The following is a 12,347-nucleotide window of genomic DNA, read 5'->3' on the forward strand; positions in this document are numbered from 1 at the left end:
CTGGGTGGCTCAGTCGATTGGGCTTCCAACTCTTGATTTCAGCTCAGGTCATGATCTCAGAGTCATGGGATCAAGGCCCCCTTTGGGCTCCACTCTCAACAGGGAGTCTGTTTGAGATTCTCTCCGTCTCCTTCTCCCTCTGCCCCTCCCCCTACTTGTGTTCTTTCTCTCAGTCTCTCTAAAATAAATAAATAAATCTTTTTTTTAAAAAAAGCAAGGTATGCAAAAGTGTGTTTATGGAATGTTACCACTTGTGTTTTCAAAAGAAAATTTACATGTGTAGACTGCTGATGGGAGAGCACTCATCATCCTCTCTCCAACCAGTTAACCCTTTTTCATCCTCTAAAACCACAGTTCAAATGTCCCCTTGTCTCCCAAACATCTCTTTTGACTGAGATAGGATCCTCTACATTATTCAGATTGTCTGCTTCTGTTAAGTCATGTACTGCATGCTACTATAATTGTTTTTAATATGTTCTTCCAAGAGACTATAAACTCCTTAAGGACAGGATGGTGCATTTTGATCTTTTAAAATTAACCACTATTGGGGTATATATACATACTTGGAGTACATGCACGTTGTACTAAAACAACCCCCTGGCTTGCTTGTTCCCAACCCTTTGGTCCTGTGTCAGAGACAACTTCCAGCTCTTTGGTATTGTTTTACTTCCATAATTTTAAATAGTATCTTTATACTGTTCTCTCGATTCTTTGATTTTAGAAACTATTCATTGACTTATTATGGCAGATGACGACTTAGCTTTCTTATCTCTTATCTTCCCAGTATAGTTATCACTACTTCTAGTTAAATCAGTAATTACTTTAGCAATCCATTGAATAAATTAGTGTTACATATTAGTTTGATGCATGATAGTATAAACACTAGTTTATTAAATGAATAATACTATTATGTCTTCTTATATTGGAGTATACTTCCTGAAAGATTTCTTAATCTTCTAAACTTTGTATTAGTGTTTAAAATTTTGGCTTTCATTTTTAATTTCCAAGAGCCTTTCTCTGCTTGTCCTTTTTGGGGAGCATACTGTTCTTGTTTTATAGGTATTTTTCTTATCTTTCTGGGACTGTTAATTATGGAGCTCAGTTGTGGTTGCAGTTTTTCCTTCTGCTCTTTGCACGGTTTCCATTTCCTCAATTGCCTGCTGATCCTTGGACATCTATTGATATATAAAAGACACTCTGATGCTAATTGGGAGCACTGGGTTCATAGACAGGGCATGGAATTTAGTTTGCATCACTGTCCGATGGTTGCAGACTTTTTCACTGACTCATGGTTTTTTACATATGTTTAGTGTTTTAATCAGTTGCTGTCATTTTTCTTTTTGCTCAAATTTTCTCATCTTTGGTTAGTAGGAACCTCTTCAGCTTAGTGCTTGAGTCCTTTTGACATCGCTTCTGTTCTCTTTGTTAGCTTTAGAAGCTGTCCAAGGCTCATCTTACATATCTTACATATGTAATTAGTCATTTCCCCAGGGGACTTTGGTTCCCAATATAAGAAAATGGTGGGTAGAGACCACAGTCTTGCCATCAGGACTACTTGTTGCTACTACTAGCTTTCTTCTAATCCTTTTTAGTGGGCAGACCTAATAAATAACTACAAGGGAAGAAACTTTTTGAGTTTGTAGTAATATTGCCAATTCAAATTTAAGATGACAAGGTCTTTACTCCTTTTGATTTTACATCTGTAACTCATGCTGAAATTTTTGGTTTCTAACAACATTAATATAATTACTTATATGCTTTATTTATAATACATCAATGAGACTGTTAAGTGGCAGTTAAGATTGTCTTTGTCCTTTATCCTTGAATATGTATTGAAGATGTAAAGCCCAAAAACTATATAATAACCGAAGTCAGTTGGAGTATTTTCTGTGAGTGGTTATGTGACCAACTTTATATAAAGTTAGGTTCATTTATGTTAGTTTTCAGTTTTTAGGGATTGTTTATTTCCTTTCTGATTTATTTTTGTTTTGATTATGTAAAATATTTACATAATTAGATAAATGTATGTAACAGTGGTAAAGCAGCTCATATCCATCTCTGTCACTTCCACTCTTTTCCTTCCCTCAACTATAGATAAGGTGACCACGTAACTTATTGTCCAAACTAAGACATTTTTGAGAGTTAAACCAGTAGGATAAACCTGAACCTGAATTGACCTGAATTGGCTCAAGGAAACTGGGATGAATGGTTTCATCCTACCTATAGCCATTGTTTAAAACTTTTGTAGGCATTTATATTTATTAAAAACAACAACAACAACATTCATTGTTACATGAAACATTATGCTTCATTTTTTTCTTTCTTGTTTTTGTATTTTCATTTAATTGAATATCCTGGAACTTCTTCCATATTAATTTTTTTTTGGTACCTACATAGAACCCCATTGTTGGCTAAAACACTTTATGTATTCATTTGTTGATAGATGGACATTTGGGTTATTTCCAATCTTTTACCATTACAAATAACAGTATAATGAATAATCTTGTGTAGTCAATTCTATGTAATATTGCTAGATGTTATCCATTTCTCCTCCAAAAGAGTCATAATATTTGCATTCTCACCAAGGCAATGTTCCCCCACAACACTTCCAAAAAATAATGTTGCCAAACATTTGTTGCTATTGTCTACCAAAGTTTTGGGTTTTTGTTAATTTGATAGGGAAATGGTATAGTTTTAAATTTTCATCTCCCTTACTACCAGTGAGGTTGAGCATCTGTTCATATGTTTAAGGACTGTTTATATTGACTTTTTTGTGAATTGTTCATATCTTTGCCCATTTTTCTACTGGATTATTAGTTTTTTATTTATTATTTAGAAGTTTAAAAATATGTTAGGTATATAACCCCAACATTTATGTTATAAATTATAATTTTGTTTCCCAGTTGCTCATTTGTTATTTTAACCTTTTTTGTTTTTGTTTTTAAGATTTTATTTATTTGAGAAGGGCAGAGAGAAAGAGAGCATGAGCAGGGGAAGGGAAAATCAGACTCCCTGCTGATCAGGGAGCCTGACACAGGGCTTGATCCCATGACCCCAAGACCATGACCTGAGCCGAAGGCAGACATTCAATGGACTGAGCCACCTAGGCGCCCCTTCTTTGGTATTTTTTTATCCTGAAAAGTTTTTTTTATTTTATATAGTCAACTTTATCAGTGTTTCCTTTCATTGTCTCTAGATTTTGAGTCATAGTCAGGTTTTCCCCCTAGTCCCAGATAGTACTTGTATGGTTTTATTTGTTTGTTTATTTATCTACATATAATTCTCTAATACATTTGGAATTCATCCTGATTTATGTATGAACTATGGATCCAGTTTTTTCTTTTTCACACAATTACCATTATTCATTTAAATATTACTTATAAAGTTGTAAAGCTATTTATTTAAAAGTCTTTCTTCCACTGATTTGGGATGCCACCATTATCATATGTACTTTGCTTTATTTCTGGGTGTTCTATGCTGTGCCATTGGTCTCTGTGTTCATGCATCAAAACCACACTGTTTTATTTATAGAAGGCTTATAAATGTTTTAATATCTAGAAAGGCTAGGCATCCATCCACTGGTCTTCTGGCCACAGTATATTAATTTCAAGCATACATACATACATACATACTAGAGTTAATAAGAGGATTATTTTCTTCCCTTTAGGTTTGCATGTGCTATTTGTGAAAGACTTTCCAAACAGGCTTAGCTTTTGAAAACTGATTCTCCAAAAATTTATTAATATATTAGGCTGCCCTTTTTCCCCCTGAGATTTTCTGCCCTAAAGTGCAGAAACAGACCATTGAAAATACTGTTTTTTGTGTAAATGAAATGCTCAATTTTGTATTTTGGGCATTAGCCTGCAATTTTAGAATAATGTGCAATGAAAACAAGTGGGCCTAACAACTGAAAAGGAGCCACTGGCCAGAATAGCAACTTGGTCCACCTAAACAAAATCTAACCCGAACTAAGATGGCTTCCTGCTTTGACTTCTATTCTTATTTACTTGTCTGCTTTATAGTTTCTAACCCTTAATTCCCGTTTTATGGCTACTGTTCTGACTTTATCCACTTAGATTAGTTTTGCTTGTTGTATAATTTCACATAAATGTAATCATACAGTATCACATAGTGGTTTAAAATGCATTTTAGAAAATTATGAAATGATTTATGATATAATAGGCTCTACGATTAACCATAAAAATAAAAGTGTCAGGTTTTTTACAAGCAAAAATGGGTTTATTTAGGAATAGCAGAGAATTGCAATTTGGGGTATGAAAGCTACAGCAAAACCATAGGCACGTCCAGAAAACAAAGGAGAGGAGCACTCTTTTATAGAGGACAGGGAGGAGTTAGGAGTACTGTTGTAAACAAAAAGTCTACTGCAGTAAACTAGGAGTTGAAAGTGTAGTAGCTTCTCATTGGCTGAATTGGGACAGTCTCTCATTGTCTGGGCTGTTGTGGGGGAGTAGAAAATCTTCCTCTCTCCTGCTGGGGTAGCAAAGTATAGTCGTCTTCTTCCTGTTGGGAATTCAGTGGTGTACTGTTTGGATAATGTTGGTTTGGAGACACTAGATTCTTTCCGATACTGAGGTCACTTCTAGTACATAATGAAAGTATTATAGATTCCAAGACTAGACTAGGAAGCCTGCTGAAAAACTGCTTAGCAACAATAACTTGTTGAACCATTTTGCCACATCATTTCAGAGACCCCAGATCTCACCCAGGTGAGAGAAAAGCCTATGAAAAGGGCAAAAGAAGGTGGGGGTGTCAGGTAAGAGGCAGTGCCTGCAAAACCCAGGAAAACAAGATGAGACAGCTATGCACGTGATACTTGGAACACAAACTTGAGCCTTAAGATATAGGCTCTGCCATCCTGTTGATTACATGTTTCTTCTGTATTCCTGCTCCTTTATCTGCCTTATGAATTCCTTGAACTCAGACTTTCAACTCATGGCTCTCGTTCTGGTACGAACTTGACTGGGGCTTGGCCTCTTCCTTTTAGGACATCCATGCTTTTTTTTTTTTTTTTTTTTTTTTTTTATTCTAACTTTTTTGTAGCTCAGATCAAATCTAGGTGTATCCATTGGCTACCACACAGAATGGATTTCTGTCTTGCTTTACACCAACACTTGTTACTTTCTAATATTAAAGAACAAGTATGTGCTAAGAGTTCAACCAAATACTAGTGTGGTAAATGTTTGTTTTCTTAGTTATTTTTAGACACAATCAAATTACATTCCTAGTTCAGGAAAACATGAATAAAATTAAGAGGACAGCGGAAGCACCTTGGTTGAAAATAAATGACTTTGGGACCCTAACCAAGCATAACATAATTTTTTTGTTTTAATTTTTATTTATTTACATTTGTTGAAGTATAGTTGATAGAGTATTATATTAGTTTCAGGTAGACAGTATAGTGATTCCACAACTCTGTACATTATGCTATGCTCACCACAAGTGTAGCTACCACCTATCACTATAAAATGCTATTTCAATACCATTGACTATATTCCGTATGCTGTGCCTTTCATCTGATTGACTTACTCACTCTGTGACTAGAAGCCTGTACCTCCCAATCCCCTTCACTCATTTTGCCCATACCCCACCACTTTCCCTCCAGTAACCATCAGTTTGTTCTCTGTATTTATAAGTCTGTTGTAGCTTTTTTGTTTCTGTGTTTTTTACATTCCACATATAAGAGAAATCGTATCGTGTTTGTTTTTCTCTGACTTCTTTTACGTAGCATAATAACCTCCAGGTCCATCTGTGTTGTTGCAAATTCTTTTTTATGACTGAGTAATATTCCATTAGATATATGTGCATATGACTACTCTTCTTCATCCATTCATCTTGGGTTGCTTCTATAGCTTGGCTATTATAAGTAATGCTGCAATAAACATAGGGGTGCATATATCTTTTTTAATTAGTGTTTTTGTTTTCTTTGGTCCAGTAAATAGAATTACTGGATCATATGGTATTTCTATTTTTTATTTTTTTAGTAACCTCCATACTGTTTCCCACAGTGGCTGCATCAATTAACATTCCCAGCAACAGTGCATGAGAGTTCCCTTTTCTCCACATCCTTTCCAACACTTGTTATTTGTCTTTTTGATACTAGCCATTTTGACTGGTATGAAGTGGTATCTCATTGTGGGTTTTTTTTAGATTTATTTTATTTTATTTTTTATTATTATTTTTATTATTATGTTAATCACCATACATTACATCATTAGTTTTTGATGTAGTGTTCCATGACTCATTGTTTGCATATAACACCCAGTGCTTCATGCAGTGCATGCCCTCTTTAATACCCATCACCAGGCTAACTCATCCCCCCACCTCCCTCCCCTCTAGAACCCTCAGTTTGTTTCTCAGAGTCTATAGTCTCTCATGGTTTGTCTCCCCCTCCGATTTCCCCCACTTCATTTTTCCCTTCCTGCTATCTTCTTCTTCTTCTTCTTCTTTTTTTTTTTTTGCAGAGGTACAGGTCTGTGATTCAACACTCTTAAACAATTCACAGCGCTCACTATAACACATACCCAATGTCTATCACCCAGCCACCCCATCCCTCCCACCCCCCACCACTCCAGCAACACTCAGTTTGTTTCCTGAGATTAAGAATTCCTCATATCAGTGAGGTCATATGATACATGTCTTTCTCTGATTGACTTATTTCGCTCAGCATAACACCCTCAAGTTCTATTCATGTCGTTGCAAATGGCAAGATTTCATTCTATTTGATGGCTGTGTAATATTCCATTATATATACATACCACATCTTCTTTATCCATTCATCTGTCGATGGACATCTTGGCTCTTTCCATAGTTTGGCTATTGTGGACATTGCTGCTATAAACATCAGGGTGCACATTCCCCTTTGGATCCCTACATTTGTATCTTTGGGGTAAATACCCAGTAGTACAGTTGCTGGGTCGTAGGATAGCTCTATTTTCAACTTTCTGAGGAGCCTCCATACTGTTTTCCAGAGTGGCTGCACCAGCCTGCATTCCCACCAACAGTGTAGGATGGTTCCCCTTTCTCCGCATCCCCGCCAACATCTGTCGTTTCCTGATTTGTTAATTTTAGCCATTCTGACTGGTGTGAGGTGGTATCTCATTGAGGTTTTGATTTGGATTTCCTGATGCCGAGCACTGTTGAGCACTTTTTCATGTGTCTGTTGGCCATTTGGATGCCTTCTTTGGAAAAATGTCTGTTCATGTCTTCTGCCCATTTCTTGATTGGATCATTTGTTCTTTGGGTGTTGAGTTTAAGAAGTTCTTTATAGATTTAGGGCGCCTGGGTGGCTCAGTTGGTTAAGCGACTGCCTTCGGCTCAGGTCATGATCCCAGGGTCCTGGGATCGAGTCCCACATCGGGCTCCCGGCTCAGCGGGAAGCCTGCTTCTCCCTCTCCCATTCCCCCTGCTTGTGTTCCTGCTCTCGCTGTCTCTGTCCCTGTCAAGTAAATAAATAAAATCTTTAAAAAAAAAAAAAAAAAGTTCTTTATAGATTTAGATACTAGCCCTTTATCTGATATGTCATTTGCACATATCTGCTCCCATTCTATTGGGTGTCTTTTGGTTTTGTTGACTGTTTCTTTTGCTGTGAAAAAGCTTTTTATCTTGATGAAGTCCCAATAGTTCATTTTTGCCCTTGCTTCCCTTGCCTTTGGCAATGTTTCTAGGAAGAAGTTGCTGCGGCTGAGGTCGAACAGGTTGCTGCCTGTGTTCTCCTGAAGGATTTTGATGGACTGCTGTCTTACATTTAGGTCTTTCAACCATTTAGAGTCTATTTTTGTGTGTGGTGTAAGGAAATGGTCCAGTTTCATTCTTCTGCATGTGGCTATCCAATTTTCCTCCAACATCATTTGTTGAAGAGACTGTCTTTTTTCCATTGGACATTCTTTCCTGCTTTGTTGAAGATGAGCTGACCATAGCGTTGAGGGTCCATTTCTGGGCTCTCTATTCTATTCCATTGATCTATGTGTCTGTTTTTGTGCCAGTACCATACTGTCTTGATGATGACAGCTTTGTAATAGAGCTTGAAGTCTGGAAATGTGATGCTGCCAGCTTTACTTATCTTTTTCAACATTCCTCTGGCTATTTGGGGTCTTTTCTAGTTCCATACAAATTTTAGGATTATTTGTTCCATTTCTTTGAAAAAAGTGGATGGTATTTTGATAGGGATTGCATCGAATGTGTAGATTGCTCTAGGTAGCATTGACAATATTTGTTCTTCCAATCCATGAGCATGGAACGTTTTTCCATTTCTTTGTGTCTTCCTCCATTTCTTTCATGAGTATTTTATAGTTTCCTGAGTACAGATCCTTTGCCTCTTTGGTTAGATTTATTCCTAGGTATCTTATGGTTTTGTGTACAACTGTAAATGGGATTGACTCCTTAATTTCTCTTTCTTCTGTCTTGTTGTTGATGTATAGGAATGCCACTGATTTCTGTGCATTGATTTTATATCCTGCCACTAGACTGAATTCCTGTATGAGTTCTAGCAGTTTTGGGGTGGAGTCTTTTGGGTTTTCCACATAAAGTATCATATCATCTGCAAAGAGTGAGAGTTTGACTTCTTCTTTGCCAGTTCGGATGCCTTTGATTTCTTTTTGTTGTCTGATTGCTGTGGCTAGGACTTCTAATATTGTGTTGAATAGCAGTGGTGATAGTGGACATCCCTGCCATGTTCCTGACCTTAGGGGGAAAGCTCTCAGTTTTTCCCCATTGAGAATGATATTCGCTGTGGGTTTTTCATAGATGGCTTTTATGATATTGAGGTATGTACCCTCTATCCCTATACTCTGAAGAGTTTTGATCAAGAAAGGGTGCTGTACTTTGTCAAATGCTTTTTCTGCATCTATTGAGAGGATCATATGGTTCTTGTTCTTTCTTTTATTAATGTATTGTATCACATCGATTGATTTGTGGATGTTGAACCAACCTTGCAGCCCAGGGATAAATCCCACTTGGTCGTGGTGAATAATCCCTTTAATGTACTGTTGGATCCTACTGGCTAGTATTTTGGTGAGAATTTTTGCATCTGTGTTCATCAAGGATATTGGTCTGTACTTCTCCTTTTTGATGGGGTCTTTGTCTGGTTTTGGGATCAAGGTAATGGTGGCCTCATAAAACGAGTTTGGAAGTTTTCCTTCCATTTCTGTTTTTTTGGAACAGTTTCAGAAGAATAGGTATTAATTCTTCAAATGTTTGGTAGAATTGCCCTGGGAAGCCATCTGGCCCTGGGTTTTTGTTTGTTGGGAGATTTTTGATGACTGCTTCAATTTCCTTAGTGGTTATAGGTCTGTTCAGGTTTTCTATTTCTTCCTGGTTCAGTTTTGGTAGTTGATACATCTCTAGGAATGCATCCATTTCTTCCAGATTATCTAATCTGCTGGCATATAGTTGCTCATGATATGTTCTTATAATTGTTTGTTTTTCTTTGGTGTTGGTTGTGATCTCTCCTCTTTATGATTTTGTTTATTTGGGTCCTTTCTCTTTTCTTTTTGATAAGTCTGGCCAGGGATTTATCAATCTTGTTAATTCTTTTAAAGAACCAGCTCCTAGTCTCATTGATCTGTTCTACTGTTCTTTCAGTTTCTATTTCATTGATTGCGGCTCTGATCTTTATTATTTCTCTTCTCCTGCTGGGTTTAGGCTTTATTTGCTGTTCTTTCTCCAGCTCCTTTAGGTGTAGGGATAGATTGTGTATTTGAGACCTTTCTTGTTTCTTGAGAAAGGCTTGCGTTGCTATATACTTTCCTCAAAGGACTGCCTTTGCTGTATCCCAAAGATTTTGAATAGCTGTGTTTTCATTTTCATTTGTTTCCATGAATTTTTTAAATTCTTCTTTAATTTCCTGGTTGACCCATTCATTCTTTAGTAGGATGCTCTTTAGCCTCCATGATTTTGAGTTCTTTCTGACTTTCCTCTTGTGATTGAGTTCTAGTTTCAAAGCATTGTGGTCTGAAAATATGCAGGGAATAATCCCAATCTTTTGGTACTGATTGAGACCTGATTTGTGGCCTAGGATGTGAACTATTCTGGAGAACGTTCCATGGGCACTAGAGAAGAATGTGTATTCTGTTGCTTTGGGATGGAAGGTTCTGAATATATCTGTGAAGTCCATTTGGTCCAGTGTGTCATTAAAAGTCTTTATTTCCTTGTTGATCTTTTGCTTAGAGGATCTGTCCATTTCAGTGAGGGGGGTGTTAAAGTCCCCCACTATTATTGTATTGTTGTCAATGTGTTTCTTTGCTTTTGTTATTAATTGGCTTATATAATTGGCTGCTCCCATGTTAGGGGCATAGATATTTACAATTGTTGATCTTCTTGTTGGATAGACCCTTTAAGTAGGATATAGTGTCCTTCCTCATCTCTTATTACAGTCTTTGGTTTAAAATCTAATTTGTCTGATAGAAGGATTGCCACCCCAGCTTTCTTTTGGTGTCAAATAGCATGGTAAATGGTTTTCCACCCCCTCACTTTCAGTCTGGGGGTGTCTTTGGTTCTAAAATGAGTCTCTTGCAGACAGCATATCGATGGGTCTTGTTTTTTTTATCCAATCTGATACCCTGTGTCTTTTGTTTGGAGCATTTAGCCCATTTACATTCAGGGTAACGATTGAAAGATAGGAATTTAGTGCCATTGTATTGCCTGTAAGGTGACTGTTACTGTATATTGTCTGTGTTCCTTTCTGGTCTACGTTACCTTTAGGCTCTCTCTTTGCTTAGAGAACCCTGCTTTCAATATTTCTTGTAGGGCTGGTTTTGTGTTTGCAAATTCCTTTAGTTTTTGTTTGTCCTGGAAGCTTTTTCTCTCTCCTTCTATTTTCAATGACAGCCTAACTGGATATAGTATTCTTGGCTGCATATTTTTCTCATTTAGTGCTCTGGATATATCATGCCAGTCCTTTCTGGCCTGCCAGGTCTCTGTGGAGAGATCTGTTGCCAATCTAATGTTTCTACCATTGTAGGTTACAGATCTCTTCTCCTGAGCTGCTTTCAGGATTTTCTCTTTGTCTCTGAGACTAGTAAGTTTTACTATTAGATGTTGGGGTATTGACCTATTTTTATTGATTTTGAGGGGGCTTCTCTGTGCCTCCTGGATTTTGATGCCTGTTTCCTTCCCCAAATTAGGGAAGTTCTCTGCTATAATTTGCTCCAGTATACCTTCTGCCCCTCTCTCTCTTTCTTCTTCTTCTGGGATCCCAATTATTCTAATATTGTTTTGTCTTATGGTATCACTTATCTCTCGAATTCTGCCCTCGTGATCCAGTAGTTGTTCATCTCTCTTTTTCTCAGCTTCTTTATTTTCCATCATTTGGTCTTCTATATCATTAATTCTTTCTTCTGCCTCATTTATCCTAGCAGTTAGAGCCTCCATTTTTGATGGCACCTCATTAATAGCCTTTTTGATTTCGACTTGGTTAGATTTTAGTTCTTTTATTTCTCCAGAAAAGGTTTCTCTAATATCTTTCATGCTTTTTTCAAGCCCAGCTATTATCTTTAAAATAGTCATTCTGAACTCTAGTTCTGACATCTTACTAATGTCTGTATTGATTAGGTCCCTGGCAGTTGGTACTGCCTCTTGTTCTTTTTTTTGAGGTGATTTTTTCTGTCTTGTCATTTTGTCCAGAGGGGAATAGATGAATGAGAGAACAAAATGCTAACAGGGTAACAACGTCCCCAGAAAACTATACCCTAAACAAATCAGAAGAGACCTGAAAACAGGGGGAATGAAAGGGAAAGAAAGAAAAAAGAAAAAAAAAAAGAAAAATATAAAAACAAATGAACAAACAAAGAAAAACAGAATATGATCAAATATGATTAGGCTGTTGCATAGATCAGTGCCACACACTAGATTTTGGGCATATTTTGGTCTGTTAGAAGAAAGTGCCCCCCAAAATTTTAAAGAAAGAGAAACTTATATATGTACAAAAATAAGGGTAAATACGATGAAGCAATGGAATATGACTGTAAAGATGAAAATTATAAAAGATTTTATAAAAGGAATTGATAAGTTGGTTGAAAAAAGAAAGAAGAGGATTTAAATGAAAAAAAAAGGGAGAGAATGTGACCAGGAGACTAGAACAAAGCCATACACTAGAGATTTAGGGTATATTTTGGTCTATTAGAAGAAACTGTATCCCAAAATTTTAAAGAGAGAACAACTTATATATATATATATATATATATATATATATATACCAAAAATAAGGTTAACTACTCTGAAGAGATAGAATATGACTCTAAAAATGAAAGATAAAAAAGATTTTTTAAAAAAGGGATTGATAAGATGTTGGTTGAAAAAGGGAAAAAGTAAAAAAAAAAAAAGAGAAAGTT

The 12,347-nt window shown here is 36.5% G+C and overlaps 1 protein-coding gene across 1 annotated transcript in view; it reads left to right on the forward strand.

Moving 5' to 3' along the window:
- The window catches only part of TWSG1 (twisted gastrulation BMP signaling modulator 1), a 79,680-nt gene that overhangs the window by 32,445 nt on the left and 34,888 nt on the right, over positions 1 to 12,347 (forward strand). The gene's annotated exons all lie outside the window — the stretch shown is intronic.

The sequence above is a fragment of the Mirounga leonina genome, unplaced genomic scaffold (assembly GCF_011800145.1).
Source record: "Mirounga leonina isolate KUSES-001 unplaced genomic scaffold, KU_Mleo_1.0 Mir_167, whole genome shotgun sequence".
Lineage (NCBI taxonomy): Eukaryota > Metazoa > Chordata > Mammalia > Carnivora > Phocidae > Mirounga > Mirounga leonina.